Source organism: Ailuropoda melanoleuca, chromosome 10 (genome assembly GCF_002007445.2).
Source record: "Ailuropoda melanoleuca isolate Jingjing chromosome 10, ASM200744v2, whole genome shotgun sequence".
NCBI classification, from domain to species: Eukaryota; Metazoa; Chordata; class Mammalia; order Carnivora; family Ursidae; genus Ailuropoda; species Ailuropoda melanoleuca.
This window is the reverse complement of record NC_048227.1, coordinates 103377360-103403124: the sequence shown is the minus strand read 5'-3', so window position 1 is coordinate 103403124 and position 25765 is coordinate 103377360. Positions and strand designations below refer to the sequence as shown.

Sequence of the window (25765 nt, the reverse complement as noted above, 5' to 3'; positions counted from 1 at the left end):
CCTATGGCTTAAAAGATTAGGGAGGAGAAAGAGGGAAAATATTCTAATCCTGCTATTCAGTCTTAGGGGGGTAAAGTATATTTTATATACTGCCAGTTAAGAGGAGCAGGTTAGTCAAAAACAAAAGTACAGTGTATTAAGACTGGAGAATGAAGTTGATGGTCCTTTATGTTTGGTCAAGTTTAGATTTGGAATTTTTTTACTCTCGGTGGCCATGTTCTATAGGGAATGCTAGAACACAGTTGTGTAGAGAAAAAAATGCATCCACTTTCTAGCTTTTTATAGGATGTCCAGAATTAACAGCAATACTATAATGTGTGCATTCTGTTATTATCATTGCCCTTCCTTCCATACCAGAAGTGGGAGATTACAAACAACAGCTCTCATAATGCCACTGCATTTCTGACACCTAAATATTCAAGTCAGGTGTCGTACCAGTTGGAAAACTGCCCATAGTTTCCAAATTTCAAATGATCTATTATGATTCACTCATACATTGATGCTTAGGGACTAGCAGGCTGTTTGATACTGAGCCGCATAAAGAAAGAGAGCAGGATCCCTTACAATTTTATGTAGTTCTGGTGATCCTGAGCTGCTCCCAGATCCACTTTACTGTTGAAAACAGGGCAACTGCATTGTGTGCTCACGTGTAGTGGCATGTCATTCAGACACTCAGCATTTCGATGAAAGAATGTAGAGTTTACATTTTCACTTTAGTTACTGAGTCCAGATGCACAGTTCTACCACAGAATATTAGCAAATTGGGAAATTGGATACTTACCATTGAGGCTGACTGAGCATGCAAATACTGTTTTCTGCAATAAAAATCACAAAAAAGTAGTGCATTTGCATGCATAGCCTTAATTACCTAAATTTAACATACACTCATATTTATATTCTGTCCTTCTAAAGTAAGTTTTAAAATAAATAAAATTTTCATAAGGAGGTATCACCATATACTTTGAAATGCCCTGGTTAGAATGCACACTTGCATGCAAGCAAACACACACACACACACATACACACATTCACTACACAATGCAAACTGTTACATAAATAGAAAAGCCAACATTACCTCCCAGGCTGATCACTAAATATATTTATTATCAAATAGCCTCTAAAACTTTGCATAAGCAGTTAGGAATACCCTTCGATTTAGGTGTGTTCTTAAACCAGACACATGGAATATTGCAAACCTGAGGGTCTTGGTCCAGTCTTTTATATTGTATTGGGGATTTTAAATAAATTGCGTGGAATTAAACTGAGTTCTGTCCTTTATTCATTCAGAGTTTAGTTCCATAGAATAGAAACGCCCAAATGCCCTACCCAAATATTTTAAGTCATGAAAACAGGATGTCAACTCCTGACGTGATATATCTTGAGGATCAAAGACCCTGATGGATGGGGTATCTTCACTTTGGAAAAGAAATGATAGCCCCAGATTGTACAATGCTTTACCTTTTCCAAACCCTCTTATCTGCCTGTTCTCATCTGACTCCCCGACAGCTGTATTCTTTCACGCTCTAGCGTCATAGCCGTGTGGCTTCTCCTCTCTTTTCTCGTGGATGGGCGGAATGAGAAATATACATAATGCTCCTGGATGTTCTGTACAGAGGTGAAGATATCCTGTTTTTAAACCCATCCATTAAAGGAAGTTCTGCAGCCTCTGTCCATCACCCATTCAACTAAGTAATCAGAAAGGTGTTCCTCACAGACTATGGACTTGAAATTTATCACACTATGATGTTAGCCACTCTGTTCTTAGTGTATCTTTTATGGGCATGAAGAGAATCTGGTCCCTCCTCTCTGTGTCACTTCCTGTTGCCCTCAGGGTGCCTGTACTGGTCCCAGCTCTCTGTTCTCAGATGACCCCCACGTTAGCTCTCACCTGGGTCTCTCCTTTGTGATGGCCATTTCTATGCAGAGATCTCATACTTATAGGAAAGGAAGTTCTCACTGTATAAATTATTCTTTAAATCCCTTTCAAAATAATCAGACCTTTTCACTTCATGCAGTTAAGCCTCAAAATGCAGTGCTTCTGAGTGAGGTTACCAGGTGAAGTTACATCATCTCTATGGTGAGGTCCAGGCCCTTGCTGAGAACACATCTGGGCTGGGAAAGATGTTGAATGCCTTGCAGTGGTGGGTTCAGGTACACCAGGAAGTGTATACTGGGGAAAAGTCCCATTTACCTCCGGACTGGTCCTCATTAGATCAAAAACAATATGGTGACTATGTCCTCTGTCCTTTAATCATTGTTTTAGAGAAGCCCCCTCACCCCCAAATACATTTCCTTGGTTTATAGTATATTCTGCCTCCATATGTCTTCTTTTGAACTTTTTGATTCATAGTCTAGTCAGTGAGGCTGTTGCCATGCTTTTCAACCCCATTGTCCCTTGACACAGGCAGGGGTAGTCACAAGGCCGACAGCATCCCATCCCCCCATCTCAGGGCTAGGGTAGGAGCACATCACGAGGCCACCTTGGCTGACCTGTGGATCTCTGGACTCTGATGCTTCCAGGGGCTCTCAAATTTCACTACACGTTGAAATCACCTGGGAGATTTTTTAAAGGTACCAATGCCTAGTCTCACCCAAGAACAATCGATATTGAATTATGGGGCTAGGGCCTGGGCATCTGTGCTCTGTGGCAGCCGACCAGGAAAATCTGATGTACAGTAATGTCATGTGAGCGTTCAGTACTTCCAAGCACTGGGGGCCCCCGTGTCATAAAGAAGCCAATTCCATTTTGTACTCAGAGCAAGGCTGCCCGAAAATGCTTCCTTGGGTGGCACTGAAATCCATAACTCTTTTGTTCATGCTGGAATAGGAATTTCCTCCCTGACACAGTGCACCTGAAGGAGTATGACATGGAACTACTTACTGTAAGAAGAATCAATTTATTGGAATCCATAAAAGGAATTGGACAGTTACATGTACTTCTTGTTCTCAGCCAAAACTGAATATTGGAATGTGACAGACATAGTATGACTGGCAGGAATTTCTTATTTGAGGAAAGGAAAAGATACCACCCATTTCCACAATTACAATTTACCCCCTTCTCCCTGCCAAATACTCCATACTGATTTGACTCAAGTGGAAAAGAGCAAAGTTGGTTCATAGTAGTTGTGAATTGTACACTGTATGCCTAATTGCTTTTAAAATAATAAAGGGCGTTTGTGTTATGAATATGTTACCCCAATTAAAAATAAAAAGGGCAAAATTATGTGAAGTGCATCTCATTAGTATGTCACTATTTTGATTTTTCTGAAGTCACATTCATTATACATGGGTCTACTATGACCCTGGTTACTCCGTAATTCATAGTCAAAGGTTTTTTTATTGACAAGCTATAGCTATAACCTATATATATGGAATGGATAATCTGGCAAATGAAGCATATTAAAAGTTCTCTATAATTTTTAGTCCATCGTGTTATTGTTAAATGCAGAGACTGTCTGTGTCTCAAGGAATGATATTCTGACATGACTCTGATTCCAAACATTCTGTTTTATAGAACGCTCAAGGTAACACTGTGGGTTTGTTTTTGTTTTTTTGTTTTTTTTTTCCTTCTCCTTTCTATCTTTTGAGGATGTCCTTCACAGGAGTGCAAGGACATTTACAAGAATTTCTAGGCTTCTCCATCAGCTGCTTAGTGCCTGTGGCTAATCTAACTGTGATATATGGTAAATATTTTCCCTTGCAGGAAAAGGGCTTAGATCTATTTCTATGCATTGATTGAGCACATTAGACTAATATTTATCCATTTGAAACTTTGGGAATTGGCCGTACATCATTTAATAGTCCTGCACCAATTATAAGAAGTAATTATATGTAAGAATTTCTAAAGAATTAAGTCTGGGATAGAAAACCTATCATAAGAGCTTCAGTGAAGATTAAATTTGGGAAAGCTTGAGTTGTTCATACTTATTAATATTAAAAGACGTGGTTTTTCCAACATTAAAAATAAATGGGAGGATTTCTGTTTTGAACACTAGAGGTATAGCCCCCCAAATTCCTATTGTTGGTCATTATTCTGTGTATCTTTTAGCAGAAACAGAAAATATTGAGAATTTGAATACAAGTAGGTGCCCCACACTCGCCAATTTCATTATTTGATCAGCCTATATTTATCTATCACCTGGATGAGGGACTAAGTTACCTATATTTTCCCTTTGAAATGAAATCTAGTAAGATAAACCATCTACTCCCCTGCAAGAAATGGAGGAAAAAAATAAACCTTCTTATTTTTTAATTAAGAAGAGGAAAGGAAATCTATCTTTTTAAAAAATATCTATGTTGGTATTGTTCTGCAAAGGACACATTTAAAATGACTTTGTAATTGGTTTTCAAAAATCATTAGGTCTGGTTTTCCCTCTATGTTTTATAGTTTTTTTTTTTAAATCATCATATTCATGTGTTTTTCAAATTCTAAAGACAGCATCTATTTTTATGATCAGAAAAATATTTTGTATAATCAGAAATATATTATCTTTAAAATCCAGGACAAAAAATTGCCGGGATTGCTAAAACTAAATTCACTTTAAGATAAGTAGTGATATGTACCCACTTTTCTTTTTTTTTTTTTTATAAGATTTTATTTATTTGACAAAGAGAGACACTGAGAGAGGGAACACAAGCAGGGGGAGTGTGAGAGGGAGAAGAGCAGGCTTACTACTGAGCAGGGAGCCCAACGTGGGGGGACCTGCATCCCAGGACCCTAGGATCATGACCTGAGCCGAAGGCACACGCTTAACGACTGAGTCACCCAGGCACCCCTGTGCCCACTTTTCTTATACCAGCTTCTTACCTTTCTCTCAGCCTATAGCCATTAAGATGAAAGCTTTTGCTTCTAAATCCATAGTCACAATTTCCCCTCACAAAGACCCCCATGAAGACCAGAATGTCAGCACTTGCAAAAAATATTTTAAACCACTGCCTGCTTGCTGTTTTTGGCTCTCCTTGATCTCATTCACATTATAGAGCATAAAGAAAGGAACATGTGCTGATTTTAGCAACAGAGAGTAATTATCTGCTCAATACTCATTCGAGGGGTGATTATAGTCTGAAGGTTTAATTTTGCTTTTTTGGAGTGATTCTTTAAAAACTTAGTCTGTAAAAGGAAATTGTTTTGTGTTTTTCCTATGTTTTCTCCTTGGTATTTATTTTAAGACTCAAGTTCCTCCAGTTGTTTTTTTCCTCAGAAAAAAAAGTCATGTGCTCACAAATGGAGCACACAGAGGCTGTGAGAGGCCGATCTGGCTTCAGTGCAAAACCCATACTGATACCCAGTTTCTTCTGTGTCTTTAGCTCTAGGGTGCTGTGTATTGACATGGAAAGACACAAAATATAGGAAGCTGGAGAGAGTAAAAATTTAGCACAAATTCTGGATAATCCACAAATTGGCCAACTCCAAAAATACCGTGTTCAAAAAATGTGATTACAGTCAACCCTGATTATTCACAGATTCTGTATTTGCAAATTCACCTACTCACTAAAATTTATTTGTAACCCCAAAATCAACACGCTTGGTCCTTCAGTGGACATGCTCAGACACGCGTAGACTGGCAAAAATTTCAGTCCCGTGAGGAACACGTTCCTGGCAGAGGTCAAGGAAGGGCCTCGCTGCCTTCTTAGCTTCTACACTACACAAGTGTCCGTTCTGTGGCCTATTTAGTGCCATGTTTTTACAGTTTTGTGCTTTTGTTGGTGACTTTGCTACTTAAAAAGGCCCCAAGCATAGCACCCAAGTGCTGGCTAGTTCCTGCTCACAGCAAGGCTGTGTGTGCTATTCCTTATAGGAAGAAAAATATATGTGCTAGGCAGGAGTAGCATGTTGTTGGCCATGAGTTCCATGTTAATAAGTCAACAATATGTATTAAATAAATTGTCTTTAAATAGAAACACACATAAAGCAAGGTTGTCTATTGGTTAGTTGATGAAAATGCAGTGGCCAGAGGCTCCCAGGGACCTAACCCTGTGTTTCCTCTGGGAGCAACGCTTCAGTATTTGCTCAGTCAGTGTTCAAGGTGACTTGATACAACATAACACCACAAATTACGAGAGTTAAAGGTATTTAAGTGTCTATCACTTATATACAAATACATTGTACTGTATTTGTGTTTTGAAAAGTGGCTTTTAAATCAAAATTTGATCGTCGAATTATAATTTAAATGTACCAGACTTCTTCTTTTAAAGAATATCGCAGTTAAAGTTTTTGCAAACTAAATATTGACTCTCAATCCTTCATGCCTTTCCTGCATATTCAAATTTTCATCCTTCAAGTTGGCTTAAAACACAGCAGACTGTGGGGGTGCCTGGGCAGCTCAGTTGGTTAAGCATCTCAGGTCATGATCCTGGGGTCCCAGGGTCCAGCCCCACATCAGGCTCAGACTCCCTACACAGTGGGGAACCTGCTTCTTCCTCTCCCTCTGCCCCTCCCCGCAGCTCATGCTCTCTCTTGCATGCTCTCTCAAATAAATAAGTAAAATCTAAACAAAACACAAACACAGCAGAATGCGTGTTAACTCTACCGATAGAGACTGAAACCATTTTAAATACAAGATTCAGACAACCTGCACCTAGAGGACTTAAAAATAGACACGGAAAGGCCCGTTCCCATGTGCAGACCATGTCGCGGAGTGGTTTCCACAGAATGAACTCATCTTTTAGGATACGTTGTACAGGGTCATCGCATTCGTGCATTTTTCACTGGTTGTATGAGGAAAGTAGAGCATGGAATCCACCTCCAGTTGCAGAACTTATTATTCGAATTCATTTAGTTCCAAGTTAAATTTTTTATTCTTTTTCCAAATAATATAAAAAGAAAGCCTCTGATGAATATAATGAAGCTGGAAATGAAAACAATTAATGTTTCAAGAGGACAACTAGGAGGTTAACCCTGAGGAAAGCATTAACTGAGGACATTTGGTGCATGCTGGGATGGTGAGCAAGACAGACGCACTGCTTCCAATGACCCGGGGATTTCTTGGCATGGAAAGTAATAGCTTTTATTAAAAAACGTTTTGACAGTCCCTACAGGGTAGTGAGTAGTCCAGAAATTCATAAATTTGACCTTTTCCTTCGGAATTATTATATAACTTAGAGTGGCTGAGCTAAAGCAAAATTGGGTGTGTTGAGGTTAATCATTAGAAAACAAAAGTGTTAGCAGTGGAATGAGTTGATGCACAGAGTGTTATGGAAACAGTTGATTAAAACTGATATAAAAACAATAACTTTCAGGCCAGCTTTAAGGGAATAGGGATCTGGACTCTCTTTTTTGTGGACAACTTAATTCTCCCTCTGATGCAAACAAGCATCGAGGCAAAAGTTGAACACACAGTGAATGCACCACAGGGACTGCCAGGAGAGTATGAATTAAATAGAAGAAATCAGGGAGCACTATATTAAATTTTTCGCTGACTGAGAACAGATTATCTTCATAGTGTTTGCACTCAAAAAAATGAAGTCGGAAGGCAATAAACTTCCAGTTCCCTTGGTGATCTCGGCCCAGCTCTACAGACTAATCTACAAATGAATTGGCAATTATATGTAGAATTGTTTTCTTGGAAGCAGAACTTGAAACTTCTGTATCTCCCTCCATGTCTCATGTTGAGCTTTGTGCTACATACGGGAAGTGCCAACAGCATGTCCTTGCCGCTGAACCTGGCATTCCAGAGGGTATGGTCCACAGCCCGTCTAAGCCCAGGTGGCGTAACTGAGTGCTTAAAACAGCAAAATGGTGGATTATTCATTCACTTCCTTATTGTCTGTTTCACGCAAAAAACTGTAAATCCGCTGAGTGTAGGTGCACCTATCTAGTTTACTGCTGTATTTGCGTACTTAGATTCGACTCACCATGACATGTACTCAGCATAGACTCACTGAAAGGAAAGTCCTGGGGGCAAAAGTCAGAACAAAGCACATTTTTAGTGGCAGCAAATTTGAAGTTTGAAAATAAATGAAATTTATGTTTTTACAATGTCATTTTCTTATTTTATGAGTCTTGAGTGAACCTACAGGCTTAGGTGACAGGTTTTGATAAAACCCATTTCCAGGAATGTAGAGGCATGAGAACACAGGCTCTTACATGTGTTTTGATATACTCTTGATATACTCTTTAATAACTCCCTTCCTCCTTGCTATCCCTGGGGAAAGGAGAAAATCACAATCCCATCACTTCTTCCAGAATAACCAACAGGGAAACCCTCCGAAAACAAGTGAAGAGAACCTAGAATCAGTCCCAGGGCTGGAGCTGAAAATAATCAGAAGTTCACTGAGTGCCCAGTGATGGCATTTACACACCATTTCCGGATGTGTTTCTGTCTCCTTCGTTAAAGAGTCAGCATGATTCATAGGAAAGCAGTGCAGCTCAAAGGCTTGCATGAGTTGTGAGTGACAGGAAGGCTGTTTTGGGGGCAGAGAGTTGAACTGCAGAGGTAGGAATTAGGGGAAAAGTTTTTAAAAGATCGAAGAGGGAAGGACATAAAATGCACTCTGTGTGGATTACTGAAGAGGTAGAGAAGAGCCTAAGGAAAGTACATTATGAAACAATTTCTTATTACAGTTTTACCACTAACGTTCTTCAATTAATGATGAAAGCAGGGTGCAGTATAACTGTGCCAAGATTTCCATTTGAGAGCAGACACTTATGGCTTTCCAATGTTAGGACTGTAAGTAAGGACAGGAAAAATGTCTTATATATATTTGAGAAAGATAGACTTTACTCTAATATTTTCTGTTTTATGCTCTAAAATATAGCATTGTCCATTCCATTTCTACTGCCCACATATTGCGTCTTCGTTCCGTTCCACTCAGTGTAACATGTTTTCAACCTCTGTAATGTGTGTAGCAGGGAGGGAGCTATGAGGAATGTTCTCTGTCTTCGGTGTGTTTACTTTGTCCTCAGTATGTAAGATGAGCAACAGACAGTTGTACCTCCAGCCCCATGCGTGTTTCCTGCTATAGTAATGATGTGTGCAGTGCCGTGGGTGTAGAGAGAGAGTGGTTCTAGGAATTGGGAGAACTTCAGGGAAGATGGTGACGGCATGGTTTGTTTTAGCTAGGGACTCTGGATGAAGTGCATTTCAGGTCAAAGGAACAGAACTAGCAAAGACTTGAAGGCAGAAATTCCAGTTCCTCTCAAAACATAACCCTGATTTAACTGGAGCCCTGTGTGTTGATAGGAAATAGTTTGAAAGAAGATTGGGAAACCTTGTCAACAGGTTCTGGGTTTTTTAACACTAACCTAAGGAATTTGAAATTTATTCTAAAGGTCATGGGAATTCACTGGGTAGATGAGATCGGTAAGAAAACTCACTAGCAGGTTTTTTCTGTGATTTATGCTTTTTAATATTTATTCAGTGTTAACAAGGCGTCAAGGTTATAAAAGCATTATAATGTATACATAATTCCTACCCGAGGCATTTACAATTTTAACCATGTGGAAACGTAGAACATAAACACATGGAAAGAGTGTGGGGTGAGAAGGATGAGGAAAGGTTATGTGTCACGTCACCCAACTTTTTACTCCATCCAACGACACTTTACATGGAGAGCTGCTAAATACATCAGAATCTTATAAAATCTTCTAGGCACTCATTTAAAAGCAAAACACAGAACCTCAGCTAAAAGGTGGTGTTGATAATTAAATGTTGATGACCTAAACTCCCAGAAACTTCACAGTTGATCTCAAATGTCCTGTGCTCTCAAATGTACCATTTTCATAGCGTAAAACCCAGCTCTATAAAATCGTGGCCAGGTCAAAATTTACCCCAAATCTTTTCAAATAGATATTTAGTCATTAGGCTTTTGTTCTACATAGAAAGAAACAATACAAGGGCCATAGTACGTATAAACACATCACACATCACACAATCNGTCAAAATTTACCCCAAATCTTTTCAAATAGATATTTAGTCATTAGGCTTTTGTTCTACATAGAAAGAAACAATACAAGGGCCATAATACATATAAATTTGAGTGTGATGATAATGTGTTGGTNTATTTAGTCATTAGGCTTTTGTTCTACATAGAAAGAAACAATACAAGGGCCATAGTACGTATAAACACATCACACATCACACAATCGATGTGTTCGATTCTAAAAAGGGCTTGACCACTGACTTGTTACTAGAAAAGTTACTCTGAGAAAACAGTATTCATCAAGTTTGAGGCTGCGATTAGTCCTTTTGGAAGTTGCTCACCAGGAGGGATTTGTGCCAAGCATGTGTCTTCGTGGTTCTGATACCAAAGAAATGATGTGATGGGTCTCACGTTCCCTGCAGGGGCACTGTGGCCATATGGCATACACAGGCAGGCAGTCAAGGCCAAGTCTCTTTAATGACAGAGCTTTGGCTCCTCCATTCTAGTCTGTCCAGGTGACCCTCTAAGCAAGGGAACATGGCATTTACTTTCTGTTGCAATTTGTATTTCCCAAAGGAGAAGGCAAGATGCTAGAAGGCAGTCAGGCGCTCACTGGCTGGATTGTCCTGGACCCAACATGTTGGAACCTGGACCGTAACGAAATGAGCCATGTTGGCCTTCTCGGCCCCAAAGCCCATGTTGGTAGCTGATGAAAATTTGCACAGTTTGTTATAGGAATATCAGTCCACACAGGGAGGAGGGAGGCCTCCTAGAGCTTCACCAAGAGAATTTGCCTAGTAAAAGTCCTGGCAAAGCCATCAAAATTGTACACATTTTGATAGAAAAAACAAGGAGTTTTTCTGTTGTTTCCAATAAGACACAAGATTATGTTACCAGCAGCCCTGAGAACAAACTGATTTCAATTTGCAAAGGCTTCTGACCCTAATGAAGGAATTTAAACTCAATTGCTAATCAGCTAGATACAGATACAATAGAAGTGATGCATGGCCCTTCTGTTCTGAAAAGAAATTCATTTCTCAGTTGTTTAATGATGCCTTGAAATCTGTAATAAGACACAAGATTATGTTACCAGCAGCCCTGAGAACAAACTGATTTCAATTTGCAAAGGCTTCTGACCCTAATGAAGGAATTTAAACTCANGGAATTTTAACTCAATTGCTAATCAGCTAGATACAGATACAATAGAAGTGATGCATGGCCCTTCTGTTCTGAAAAGAAATTCATTTCTCAGTTGTTTAATGATGCCTTGAAATCTGTAAAGTGCTGCACACGAATAGTTGTTATTTTTCATAGAAGGCAATTTCTATGACCTAAAATACAAAGTTTGCTGAAATAATTATAGTTTTGTCACTAAAACTCTTATTTGCCAGATTATCNGTAAAGTGCTGCACACGAATAGTTGTTATTTTTCATAGAAGGCAATTTCTATGACCTAAAATACAAAGTTTGTTGAAATAATTATAGTTTTGTCACTAAAACTCTTATTTGCCAGATTATCCCATTTTTTTTTAAAGATTTTATTTATTTATTTGACAGAGACAGAGACAGCCAGCGAGAGAGGGAACACAAGCAGGGGGAGTGGGAGAGGAAGAAGCAGGCTTCCAGCAGAGGAGCCTGATGTGGGGCTCGGTCCCATAACGCCAGGATCACACCCTGAGCCGAAGGCAGACGCTTAACCGCTGTGCCACCCAGGAGCCCCTATCCCATTTTTTGAAAATGTTTCACAGGCTTAGAAATCTACATTTGTGTATGAAATGCTTGTTGTTTCCAGGTCATTACTATATACATTTTCCAAATATTGGACATTTTTAAAAATTTAATGAGATATATAACAGACTTTATTGGCCCTGGAATAATGAGATATTACACAAAGGTTTGAATATAATATTGTGAATATGATGAACTCTATCATGTAACAAGTTTCTTAGCTGATTAGAAAAAAAAAAGACTATTGATCATTGAATGATAGGAGCCAATAAGGGAATTTTCTCCTTGTTAAATATTTTTTTTAAAGATTTTATTTATTTATTTGACAGAGAGAGAGACAGCCAGTGAGAGAGGGAACACAAGCAGGAGGAGTGGGAAAGGAAGAAGCAGGCTCATAGCGGAGGAGCCTGATGTGGGGCTCAATCCCATAACGCGGGGATCACGCCCTGAGCTGAAGGCAGACGCTTAACCGCTGTGCCACCCAGGTGCCCCGATCCTTGTTAAATATATTTTTTTAATTTTCTCTAGGGGCTCCTGGGTGGCACAGTCAGTTAAGCATCAGACTCTTGGTTTCAGCTCAGGTCATGAGCTCAGGGTCGTGAGATCGAGCCCTGAATCAGGCTCTGAACTCAGCACAGAGTCTGCTTAAGACCCTCTGTCCCTCTGTCCCCCCCACCTCCTCCCTCTCTCTCTCTCTCAAATAAATAAATCTTTAAAATATTTTCCCCAAGTGGACATAATTTTTCAATACTCTCAGACCAGTTTCAACAATTATCCAACATCTTACATCCAATGTCTTATTCCTAAAAGAAATGAGAAAAATTTCAATTACTTTGAATATATACTTTTAAAAAATAAAACGTCTTCTTATTTTCACTTTTAGAAATGAGTGTCGCCATGCTAAGACTGATGATCCAAACTTTTCCTTTCGACTTTGTGTTTTTATGCAGGTAATTCAGTTATATACCACTACAATGAAGAATTTGTGTCCCTTTGCCACTCTTTCATTCCAGAGTCCTTTATCCTCCCCTTCAGTCATTGCTGCCATCCTCTGGCTGGTGTGTGTGCCACCGCTCGGCCCACAGCAACACTTCCACACCGTTGCCAATCTTCCTTCTGCAATCCAGTCTCTCCAGACCCCACCAGCCAATAGCTATCCATCTGGTCACATTACAGCACAATAAGTCTAAAATTTCAAAGCTCTCCCTCTTCGATTCTGGCAGCCCTCTGAGTATGTTTCTCAGGTACCTGAGAACAAATTCATCTAGTCGATTGCACGCTACCCTGCCAAGCACTGCAGATTCGTCTAGACTGCCAAGAGTTTGCCTGTTTCCCTGCCAACCACCATGGGTTGACGTGATATCAGAGCCACTTGGGGATCCGAGGCATTGGGGCAGGGATGAGGGTGATGGAAGGAAGGGATGCTGCCCCCTTGTTTCATCCTGTTAGAGGGGTCCCAGAGTTGTATAGTGCATGCCACAGGTCAGGATGAAATCACTTTTTCCCACTTCCCTTTCTTTCCAGGACCCAGACGCATGTGTTGGGGGACTGGGTGGAAGTGGGGGGGGTCACTGGGCTGTGGTCAGGATCACTGCTGCCCACAGCACTTCACTGCTGTTCAACACCCACCTTTTGGGCTCCGTCCCCAGAGGCACGAGGGGCCTACGCTGCAGGGTGTCAGGTGTATGTCCTCCCAGGGCCCTGGGCAGATGCCCCAGGGCAGGTGCAGGCATGCTGGGCTCCTCCTTAACACTGTCGCCACTCCCTGTCGCTTTCAGGATAAAGGAGGGTATAAAGAGCACCTATCGTGTGCCAGGCAAGCTCATGGTATCTTCTGATGGTCGTTTTCCATAGACACACAAAAGCCTCACTGGGGACAATATTGTTGAGGTGACCAAGGTACAAAGTGGTGGAGGACTTTCCTTTTGAGGCCCTGGGTCCATCCCGAGAGTCTCGCAGCCCCTTCCCTGTGCCATACAAGGATGGCCCTTTATACCGCAACCATGAGCTGCTCTCCCTGCCCTACTTCTCACGGGCTTCCCCTGCCTTGATGCATTTCTTCGGCTCTCTCCTACAAGGCCACGTGTTTCCAAGTGAGAATCCTAAAACAAGCAAACAGAAAAGCAAAAAGCCCATTCATTTAATTCACCTAATGTCATCCTCCTGAACTCAGTACCTAAAACTCCACCCCCTTCACCCCTGCCTTGCCTCTACCTGACTAGCTTTTCCTCAGCCCTCAGACCCACTCAGTGCAACCTTTTCACAGAAGGCTTTTCTGGAACTCTAACCTTACTTTCCTCCATCTGCCCACTGTAGTCTTCTTCATCCTACTATCACGACAAATGGTAATGACTTATTTTCATGTTTTGGTGGGTGCAAATTTTAGGCCACAAACCTAAGTGTGCAAGAAAGCCACACTTCTTTAGTTTCTTAAAATCAAATGAAATCTGAACCAGGCTGACCAGGAAATTCAGTCTCAGTATTTATCGGGCACTCTTTCCTTCCCTTGCGTCACCCAAGAATCTGGGAGGCTTCTGTGGTATCCGAGAAATCTCCCGATATTGCTGTGTTCTGAGCCCACATGTCCCAAGAAGGTCCACTGCCGTGCCAGTGGAACCACCTTTCTGGGAGCACTCTGCACCTTCCCTTTGGAGGCCCAACTCTTCCCTCAGATCCTGCAGGGAACTGATCCTAAGACATGCAAATTCTGGGCCTTTCCTACTCTGGAAGAGTCTGCCATCTTTATCCTGTTGATTCTCTTCCCCTCAAAGCCACTGTCTCTGTCTCTCTTCCGCCTCCGGGACTCCCAGAATAATTGGTGAACTTGGGCTCCACCAAGAGTAGGATAGTGGTCATGGATTATCAGCAGCCCCCTTTTGTTTTCACCCCACAGCATAAACACACTCTGAGACAGGTACAAAGGGCTTGGCTACCATCTTGGAAATGAGAAAAGGAAGTTCAGGTGAACAAAATGGGCTCGGTCCATCATTCTGCCACATGTGTCTGTCTCCCCGTTAGGACCATAAGCTCCTGAAGGACAGAGGCACGTGGTGAACACAGAGGGGGCCTCTGCCAAGGACCACACCTGATGCACAGTGAATTCTCCATTGAGCACTTGGTCAGTGGAAACTCAAATATCGCGCATGCTGCGGGTCAGAATGTGAAAGAGAAATTACCTAGGACTGAACCAAAATGTAGATAATGGTTGCCTGAGTATGTGATTTTAAAATAAAATATGTATATTGGCATTTTAGGAAATCATATGTCATTTTAAATATATTGCCACTTAAAACCATGGAAATGAAAGTCTTTCTTAATACTTTCAATCAGGAAGAAAAACAGATTTGTTTTGACTCTTTGTAAGAGTTGCAGTTGGAGAAAAGGTAAACAATGTTGATGACTCAGAACTTATCTACTTTGATGTAGTATTTTCCAGTGATCACCAGGAGAAACTCCAAATGATTACGTCTAGTTGCTCGCAAGAATACATCTTTGCATTTTGACCACAAGCACACGCCCATCTTTAAATGCCTATTGACAGCCATGCGCAACTTGTCTGAGGTCTTGACAGAGAGCAGTCAAAATGAAAGACGTTTTCTTGATCTGATGATTTTTTTAACAGATAAATTTTTAAAACATCACTTTTTAATTCCATCCTTTTTTTTCCATTTTGTCCTTTTCCCCCTGGTTTTATTAAAATCTTAATTTTCATTTCATACATTTCCATCCAAAACCTGCTTGGTACTTTTTGGGGGGGTTTGTTTTCAGCAAGAAAAGCAAAATCATTTCAGGATTCTTCCAGAGCCAGTGCCAGGCTTACCAGAAACCTGCAGGGCGGACAGTCAGCCTCGCTCGCGTTCCCTCTGGGACGAAACGCTCTTCTGAGAAGGTGACTCCCCTTTGCTCTCCAGTCTAATGACAGCTGAGATTTTAAATTAGCACATGCCACTTTAATACTCACTGTAGCATTCGGCAGCGTGCACGTTGCATTAATCAAAGTGTCACCTTATTCCATCAGTGAAGGGCACCCCTCATTTAGGCAGGGACTCAAACGGACACTGGAGGACAGCAGCGGAGCTCAGCTATTCCAAGGATGTCCCTGCCTCGCGTGGCCCAGTGCTGTAAGGATTTGCAATTGCTTTGGATAATAGTCCATATGGAGATATTTATTTGTTTATTAAAGCGTGTTAACCTAGCTAGCAATTGGAAAATGGAACTGCTCAGCAGATTTATTTCCTGTAGTTTACTGAGTCAGACTAATTTATCACAATACTGAGTGCTCTAATTAAAAAGAGAGGGGATAGGTTCTTTTGAGTCCTTTATGATGTGTCATTGCATTTCCATCTCTTGATCAAAAAGGTTGTTGCGAACAACGGCATGTATTCCTACTATTTTCCCCGGCAACAAGGCCAGTTGTCCTGGAATTTTCCCCTTTAACAATAAGCTGGTTCTGATTTAAAAAAAAAAAAAAAAGTTGAAAACATTTCCTGTTTCTAAAACAGGTATGATCCTAAGGGAAAGATTTCTATTATTAAAACTCATTTCCCCATTTTGATGGTGTTTTTATGCTGTCTGGAGTGCCCTAGGTGGGTGTTGTTAAAAAAAAAAAAAAAAAAAAAAAAAGGCTTGAAACTCCAGCTTGCCAATGAAGAGCCCAAGTGGGAAACACTTCAAGGGCCCCTGGGGAGGGGAGGAAGATGGAACTAGAACATTCTGACTTGCAGCCCGAGCACAGGTCCTCCTGAGGCCCACTTGGGGGAGCAGCAGGGGGGACCCCCGAGCTATAGCTGTCGCCCTGCACGTCTTCTGCAGAGCTCAGCCCTCCTCAAGGGGCTGTGGGGATTAGCCACAGGCCACTCTTGCTGAGACAAGCCACACGGGGATGCATTTGCCTGGAAGAGATTGTCTCATTGTATTTGTCCTGTAGCTGTTGAAGGTACAGTAGCTGCTCAGTCACACCCTCCAGCCCCAGACCCACCCCAGGCTGCGGCTTCGAAGTCTGTCTCCGTCCCCTAAACGCTGAGCCAACGATCACCTCTCGCTAGGTGTCGCTGTAGCAGGAGACGTTGTCTGGGGCTACCTCTGTCTAAACAATCAACTTAGGTTTTGAAGTGTGTGCCGTGTGTGTGTGTGTGTGTGTGTGTGTGTGTGTGTGTGTGTGGCCTGCCTTCCCTCAAATACCTCACTGATCCTCAGTGTAAAACTTCTACTGGGGACCAATAGGCAAGAGTATCATGAAAGCAATGTGTACTTTTGTGCATTTCTTTCCAAGCCTAAAAACTATCTTTTTTTAAAAAATAAAAGCCGGCACCAGAATGAAGGTGAAATTTAAAGGTTCTTTTTTCCTTCGGTAAGTGCCGTGATTGATATAAAGTCCATGTTCATAAGCTAGGATATGTGTCCTACCACTCCTAATAACTTTAACAGTGTGCTTACCTTGTGCTGAATGCGTTACATTTGTTATTTCATCTTTGCCGTTATCATAATCGTCCCCATTCAGGACATAAAAAAACTGAGCCTCTGAAATTAAGTAATTTTCCAGCTCATACAGCCAGTAGTGGTAAAGCCAGAACTGAAACCCAGACTTCTCTCTAAAGCCTGTGACCCTGAGCCCTTCAATAGCCCATGTGTTCCATTGAGAAGTTAGTGGTTTACTTTTCCTGTCTTGTGGGCAAATGGCTCACTAAGAAAAATGTGGTTTAGTATCGTGTCTAATCACAATATCCCCAATATACAGTGTGCAGGCTCTAAATTAGCATGTCTTTTATTCCTTAACTCTTCCTTTAAAGAGATTTTTTTAAAGTAAAACTAATTCCCGTAAAATAGAGCTTTTCTACTTTTTGCCTTTTAAAGCAAATGATTTGAGTTTCATGATAAGGATAAGGTATCTTGAGAGTCTTAAAACCAATATATTTGGGGTGCTTGGGTGGTTTAGTTGGTTGAGAATCTGACACTTAGTTTTGGCTCAGGTTACGATCTCAGGGTCCTGGGATCAAGACCCAGAGTTGGGCTCCTTATCTCAGCATAGAGTCTGCTTGATATTCTCTTTCTCCCTCTCCCTCTGCCCCTCCCCTCTCTCTCTCTCTCAAATAAATAAATTAATCAAAAAAAAAAGAAAACAACATACTTGACTATTTTCTATAAATAGCCAAGACCCCCAATAGCGCTTCTTAAAACATATTTTTGCCAAGTTCCCTTCACTACGATTAAAAATTTGAGGTCCCTGGGTAGCTGTTTCACCTCTGCAAAATATTATTTTTGTTTGGTGGTTACCAGTCTGAGTGGATGAAATATTTTCAGTGTCTTTTAGAAACAGTTCCTGTGATTCAACTCAAGATCTCCAGTGTTAGTTGAGCCCAAAATTCAGTAATAACGTTTCCCTTTCTCTTCTTAGTTCCCTGAGGTTGACAGTTGCCACTTAGGCATTTTTAAATTTCAACTTAAGGATAGCTAACATCACGTTCAAATTTTAATAGACTTTTTCCGTGCACTCTTTGGTGTCGGTGATAGACATTTAGGTGAAACAGCTCAGAAAGCATTCCTCCTACACCCTCCTGCTTGACTATCGTAGCGATGCTGGCCTCATGCTACCACCTCACGACTCAGGAAGCCAAGGCTAGGGGCACAGGCAGCGATCTGTCACGGATCAGTCAGCTGTGGAGTGGAGAACCTGAGACTCCGATCTAGTCCTTCCCATTCCTCAAGCCTGCTCTTCGTGTATCCTGTGGCCATGTCGTAGGCATCAGCAAATTTGTGAATAACATCATCTTTCTCAACACCGCTTCCCCCACCCCATCCTCCTCACCAAACACCTCTCCAGGGCTAAGATCTCATTGTAGAGAATTATTGTTTGTCTTCTCCATCAGCCCTTCTTTTCTAGATCAGAAGAGACAGAATCCAGTTGTATCACCCATTTCCCGGATAACTCACATAAAATTGTTCTAATCTGTTTGTATCTTCTTATCCTGGTGAAAATACTTCCATGAAAGGACCCTGGAGCATTTTATGACTTGCAAAATCACAAGGATTGATGCAAAATAGAGCAAAGGAGCCAAAGCAAATATATATTCATTAAGGGATATTTGCAATTAGAGTGAGCTGAGTGGTTTTGTGCGCTCTGCTTGAACATGATAAAGGACTGAAGATTCCTTTAGCATCATTGCAGACAAAGCTACTTAAAATACTAATTACACCACCAAGGAGCTTTTCTTTCTCATCCTTGTAGTCTGACAGGGCCAACTTTTCTCCTGGAATGTTCTTCCGTAGTTGTGGCCCATTCCATCCTTCAGAATTTGATCACAGAGTCTTGTGGCAGCATCCTAAGCAAAACCAGATGACTAACCTCTGTCTGGGCCTGCAACTCTAAGGCAGGGATTGGCAGACTTCCCTGTAAGGAGCCAGATAGTAAATATTTCTCTGCAGGCTGCCGGTCTATATCTTAGCTTCAGAGCACAAAAGCAGCCCCAGACAATCCTCAATACATGAGTATGGCTGGTTCCAAGAAAACTTCAAGGACACTGAAATTTGAATTTCATGTAATTTTCACTTGTCATGAAACAGTATTCTTTTAATTTTTTTCCGTTAAAAATAAAACCATAGGGGCGCCTGGGTGGCACAGCGGTTAAGCGTCTGCCTTCGGCTCAGGGCGTGATCCCGGCGTTCTGGGATCGAAGCTCCACATCAGGCTCCTCTGCTATGAGCCTGCTTCTTCCTCTCCCACTCCCCCTGCTTGTGTTCCCTCTCTCTCTGGCTGTCTCTATCTCTGTCGAATAAATAAATAAAATCTTAAAAATAATAAAAATAAAAAAATAAATAAATAAATAAATAAAACCATAAAAACCATTCTTAGCTTTGGGCCAGCTTACTTATCCCTGCTCAAAGATGTTTGAACTGCCCTTGAAAATGGCTAGTCTCAGGGACCCCCGCAGCAGTGCATCTCTCTTCAGGCATTGGGCTGTTGAACTCCATGTGGTGCAAGTCTATGAAACAGTGGCCCCTGATTTAAAAATAAATTAAAAATCCTCGTTTGCGAGAATCTACTAGATACCCTCTAATAGTATCTATTAATAGTACCCCAGTAGATGCTAGTAGATATTACTCTAAAAGTATGTGTTACTATTACTCTAACAGATACTACTAGATACCATTAGCTCTACTTCTGCTCTGGGCCCATGACTCTTCTTCACACCAAGAGTACACCCAGATGCCACAGTCTTAGAGGATTCTTTAGTCCTTGGGGGCACCTGGGTGGTACAGTCGGTTGAGCATTTGACTCTTGGTTTCAACTCGGGTCATGATCTCGGGGTCGTGGGGTTGAGCTCCATGTCAGGCTCCACTCTCAACTCGGAGTCTGCTTGAGATTCTCTCTCTCTCTCTTCCTCTGCCCCTCCCTCTCCTCTCCCTCCCCCCACTAAAATGAATAAATAAAATCTTTAGGAAAAAAAAGAAGATTCTGTAGTCTAAGAGAGAAAAGGAATTGTTTTGGAATTGTGGTCGCTATTGAGTATTCCCCGTTCAGGACTCAGAATATTTCTGAGAGGTCACAAAATTGAGGAAGCTGTGAGGAGAGGATAATTCAAGACTTAAGCAGAGAGAGCTCTTGCTAAGTGTTGTGCCCTAAAGCAACATCATGTGACCACTGCAAACATTATCTACATTTCAAATGCACTTTCAAATTCACTTTTGTGACTACTCTCCTAGGCCTTTTCAATGCATGTAAAGCACAATCTTCACAAAAAGGCTTGCGTAGGAATTGTAAAACATTTTATGTCTTTATTTTTAAAAGTCCTTTGTAATTGCTTGAGGACATTCTTGTAGAATGTAGAACATAGGTCAGGATGCAAGGGGAGGAGTAAGTAGAATAGTAGGTTAGGATGTATGAGTTGGAAAATATAATAAGAGAAGGACAAAATAGCACAGTGAGCAGCAAACGAGCATATAATGGGTTGACAAGCAGATGAGGAAGATGAATTCTTGCTGCTCAGTACCACTGCCCGTGAACCCGACACCTCCACCACCAGAAGTAAATTATAGCATCGCAGTTGTCTTTGCCTTTTTACCAGAGAGAGTGATTAAATTGCATGTTTCATAACATAGGTTATTATCCTATCTATAAATGCTGCATTTTGTTATTATCATAAAGTATGCATTTGTTGTTTCTGTGCGAGGATCTAAGAGCTCCTCTCTGTGTTTCCATGGAGACAACACCAGGATCCAGTCCTCGGCGCTCAGATAAGATGCCTTCTGTGAACATGGTCAGATGGTAACCTTCAGCCATCACAGCTGGGGAAAGGAATCAGTCATACATTCCCTCAGAAATTGTGGGCCACGAATCTTTACACCCGAATAGTGGAGGATTGAGTTTAAATTTTTTTAAATCATTTTTTGAGGACCAGCGATATGAGGCATTGTGCTAAATTCTGGGGATTAAAAGGTAACTGAAACAGGGGCACCTGGGTGGCACAGTCGGCTAAGCATCTGACTCTTGATTTTGGCTCAGGTCATGATCTCAGGGTCGTGGGATCGAGCCCCACATTGGGCTCTGCGCTGGGCGTGGAGTCTGCTTGAGAGTCTCTCTTTCCCTCTCCCTCAGCCCCTTCCCCCACTTGCACGTGATCTTGCTCTCTCTCAAAATAAATAAAATCTTAAAAAAAAAAAAAAAGAGAGAGAGAGAAAGGTAACTGAAACCTGGGAAGGTAATAAGCTCCTGCACCTCAGGAATGTGGGAGTCTAGGAAAGGACCTCTCTGGAGAATGATGCCAGAACGAGCCTCTGTGCAAGTTTAAGACTATATTTGCCTTCCTCCTCAGGGTCAAAGTCACTGCAGGTGTATGCCAGTAGAGCCGATCCACAGTAGAGCCTAGGCCACTTAAGGGTGACTGACAAGAGCCTCCCACGAGTCACTGCCTGTGGCCTCCTCCTTCCTCCCCCGGGCTCTTGGTCCTCCCGGTAGATACCCGCCCACTGGGCAGCTGTGGGGGCCCAGTTCTTCTGTATCTACATCAACTGGGGCAGCAGCAAGTAGTCCTGACTTCAAATATATATATTTTAGGGGCGCCTGGGTGGCGCAGTCGTTAAGCGTCTGCCTTCGACTCAGGGCGTGATCCCAGCGTTCTGGGATCGAGCCCCGCATCGGGCTCCTCTGCTATGAGCCTGCTTCTTCCTCTCCCACTCCCCCTGCTTGTGTTCCCTGTCTCGCTGCTGTCTCTATCTCTGTCGAATAAATAAATAAAATCTTTAAAATATATATGTATATATATATATTTTATTTAATCAGATCGAGGATGCTGCAAATAGTGCACCTTTTTGGTGTGTGCCTCTACGAAGGAAAAAATGCCACCTATTATAATTGTAGATGCTATCAATTGTAGGACACATTTTGATTTCAGAGATGTTAAGATGTGAGAAAAAAAATGTTCATCTTAGAATTAATGAAATATAAATCTTGGATTAAACCCTTGAATAACTACCAACTGAAGTTAACCTAATAGAGACTATAGCAACAGTAAAAATCATTCATATGAGCGTAGTCATATAAAATTTACAATGTAATCCGTTTATATTTGTTTATTTCAGATAATTGATAAAAAAAAAATGATATGGCAAAGCCACCCTCTCATGGCCAGTCCACTATGCTGACTGCTAAGTTCTTCAGATCATTCTTGCAATACTTTGTTATATTAGAGGATATCTTGGTTCTTCTTTATTTCTAAGATCGCAGTAGGTAGATTGTGTCCCCCAGGGCTCAGACCTGGACCCGTTCTCCCTTATCTTTCCTCTTGTCTTCCCTATCTGCATCTCTATCTACATTTCATCCACTCTTCCTTGATTTAAGTATTCACCATATTCTGACAACTCTAAAATTTATACCCCTTCCCCCAACTTCTTTGAACTCTGAATTGAAACCTCCAGCTGCCTCCCTGACTTCCTCATGGATGCCTAATGGGCCTCCGTAATTCATGCTTCCAAGCATGATTGCTGGATCCTTCTGCATCAGTCTTCCTCACCTCCATAAAGGGACACCACAGTGCCCAGGCCAAAAGCATCATCTCCAAGTCGCCTTGACTCTTCTCTTTCTCTGCACCACACATGCTACTCATCAGCAAATCCTGCAGATGGTTCCTTTAAAGCTCTTTCCAGAATCTGACCACTGCTGCCACCCTGGTCCAAGCCACCATCGCCTCTTGCCTGGATTATTGCAACAGCCTTCTGCCTGATCTCCCTGCCTCTATGCTTCTACTCCGTCCAGTCTTCCAATTTCCAAAAAGATGCCAGGGGGAGCAATTTACAATTTAAGCCATGTTATGTCCATCTTCTGCTCAAACTCTTTGGAGGGCTTCTTAGCCAAAGTAGTTAAAGTAGCTGCAAGGCCAATGTGATCTTGCCCCAGCTAAGTCCCTGACCTCCTCCAGCCATTCCTCACATGGCCCACACCAGCCCTGTGTGCCTTGAATCTTCAAGTGTGCTTCCCCCCTGGGGTCTATATGCCCCGGTTCCTTTTGTCTGGGCTTCTTTCCCAACTTCTGAATGGCTCACCCTTTACCTTCATGTCCATCAAGCGACTTTATCAAGTGGTCTTCTCTTGAGGACTTTTGGGGTCTCTTACTCCACNGGTCTATATGCCCCGGTTCCTTTTGTCTGGGCTTCTTTCCCAACTTCTGAATGGCTCACCCTTTACCTTCATTTCCATCAAGCGACTTTATCAAGTGGTCTTCTCTGAGGACTTTTGGGGTCTCTTACTCCACAGCACTTATTACCAAGTGACTCAGGTTTACTTGCTAACTTGGTAGTTTCCCAGAGTCCTATTCATGTTTTCTGTCTTGCCATCTTAAATGAAAAGTGCCGTGAGGGCAGAGTCTGTCTCAATGTTATTTACTCTCGTATCGCCAGTGCCCAGAAGGCCGGGCTGCGTGGATGGCACTCCAAAACTATGTTTTGAATGAATGAGTAATGATAAAGTTATATGGCTGTGTTCTGTGTGTTGTTCATCCATTCCACTAATTTATAGTTATGAAGGGTCTAATCGGTGATCTAGAGTCTTTTAAGTAAGGTATGCTCTATTGACATTGTAATTTTGTGCCTGATATGAAATTCACTGAAAATAGTTTATAATCATTTTAATTTTGGATGATTCTAGAATAAGCCAGAAGCTTTTGTGAAATAAATCGCTTATGGATTAGTACAGAAAAGGCTTTTTTAATTTTAGTTTTTAATTTTTAATTTTAAGTTGATAATGTACTATGATACCTTTAAGATCAGTATTAGCATTCCATAGCATAGTTAAGTGAAAAGCTCATTAAAACTAATTACTGAGGCACGTGCGTGGCTTAGTCGGTAAGGCTGCTCGCTTTTGATTTCGGCTCCAGTCATGATCTCAGGGTCCTGGGATCTAGCCCCACATCGCACTCTGCCCTCAGCGCAGTCAGCGTGAGGATTTCTTTCTCCGCCTGCCCTTCCCCCAATGCGCGTGCACACACACTCTCTCTAAAATAAAACAAAAAAACAAAAATTAATTACTAAGAAACAAATCTATACATTATTTAGTTACTGCTATTTTATTTAGACATTCACATAGTTATAAAGAGTTGTTCATCATCTAGCAATTGCATTTTAAAAATGGACATATGGCTAATTAATGGTGTTGAGGGTTTTCCCCCATCAGAATCATAATACAATCTCTACACATGGTATATAAACCATGATCTGCCTCTTCTGTGTTTTGTCAGAAATCAGACAATGCTGCCTAGACATTAGGGTTGTCGATTGTTATTCCTATATAACCTGCAGGTCGAATAATTTATTGGTGGTGTTGATTTGTATAAAGAGTCACCGAGAAAGTGAACTCAGCTTAGCATAACACATTTATGAGCGCTAGAACAAAGCCTCTGTGCAGGCTATACCAAGAGAGGAAACCTCTTAGGGGCTCAGGGGATTTCACCATAATTTTGAAAACCATCAGTTCTCTGCAGAGTAACAGAAATTTATATTAAAGTTTTGACTAAATCTGACTGAGACAAAAATGTTTCTAGAATAAAACCTTTGAAAACAAGAGCAAACAGAGGCCAAGACCACTAGGGATCTGGGTAATAACATTAACTGAGGAAAACAGCAGCATTGTTTATGTTGGCCAATATTACTTTTTGTTTCTCTCTTCTCCTTTCAATTTATGATTGCTCTGGAGAGGGAAAAAAAAACATAGTGAGATATCAAAATTATAATCCCTTAATATAGTCTCTGGAAGACTGTGCCGGCTTTACGACTTTGCTCTTTTGGCTGTCTTCATTTTTATCGTTGGGCCAGCTCGCTTCTCCCATCCAGGTTACCAAAATGACAAGCAGGGGAGGAACAAGAGAAGCCAGTCAGTCATACTGTGGAATATTGAAAAGGTCAAATCCATATAGAATTGCGCTTAATTTATTGATATATGAAGCATTAAAATCTTGAATGCACTGACTCACAGCGTGAACGGTAACAGAAACAGGACATACCAGGACATGGATGTGTGTTTTCTTTGCAATGATAATGTGAGGACCTCTAGCCTCTCCTCCCCATTAAATGATGCTATGGGAGACATTTACAGTCTTGGCTGGTAGTGTCAGCCTTACTACTAATACTTAAAAAGGGTGTGCACTGCTGCTCATAGAGATTTATTGGAAATCAGGTGGGTTGTCTTGGCTTATTATGTTTCTGAGAGCAAAACACAAGCCCTTGCATGCAGTTTTCCCTTCTGTAACCAGACAGTGTGATATTGTGATTTATAATAAGAAATCAATATTTTGTCTTTGTCCCCCTTCCGGAACGCAGCTTCTAAAACCCTTGGGGTTTCCCAAATGGTGAGAGCAATGGGAACATCCTCTGTTAGTATTTGGTCTTTTGTCCAAGGTTCCTAAAACAGTTCCAAAGGAATAAAGGTGAAAGGAGGGTCTTTTGTTATTCATAGCAAGGCCTTTCAAGCACAACTGAGTTTATGTTAATGAGAAGATTTTTGGAAAGCCCCTAGATAACCATGGTGTGGATGCTGGTTGCCAGGGGAACCAGCCTGTGATTAGAGGGTTGGAACTTTCAGTCCAGGGAGGGGAGAGGGGCTGGAGGTTGAGTTAATCACCAAAGGCCAATGATTTAATCAGTTGTGTCTACACAACAAAGCCTCCATTAAAGTCTCTAAAGCAAAGGGTTC

General features: G+C 41.5%; 1 protein-coding gene across 1 annotated transcript in view; it reads left to right on the top strand.

The window, feature by feature from the left end:
• PRKN (parkin RBR E3 ubiquitin protein ligase) overlaps positions 1-25765 on the top strand; it is a 1042635-nt gene that overhangs the window by 723503 nt on the left and 293367 nt on the right. The gene's annotated exons all lie outside the window — the stretch shown is intronic.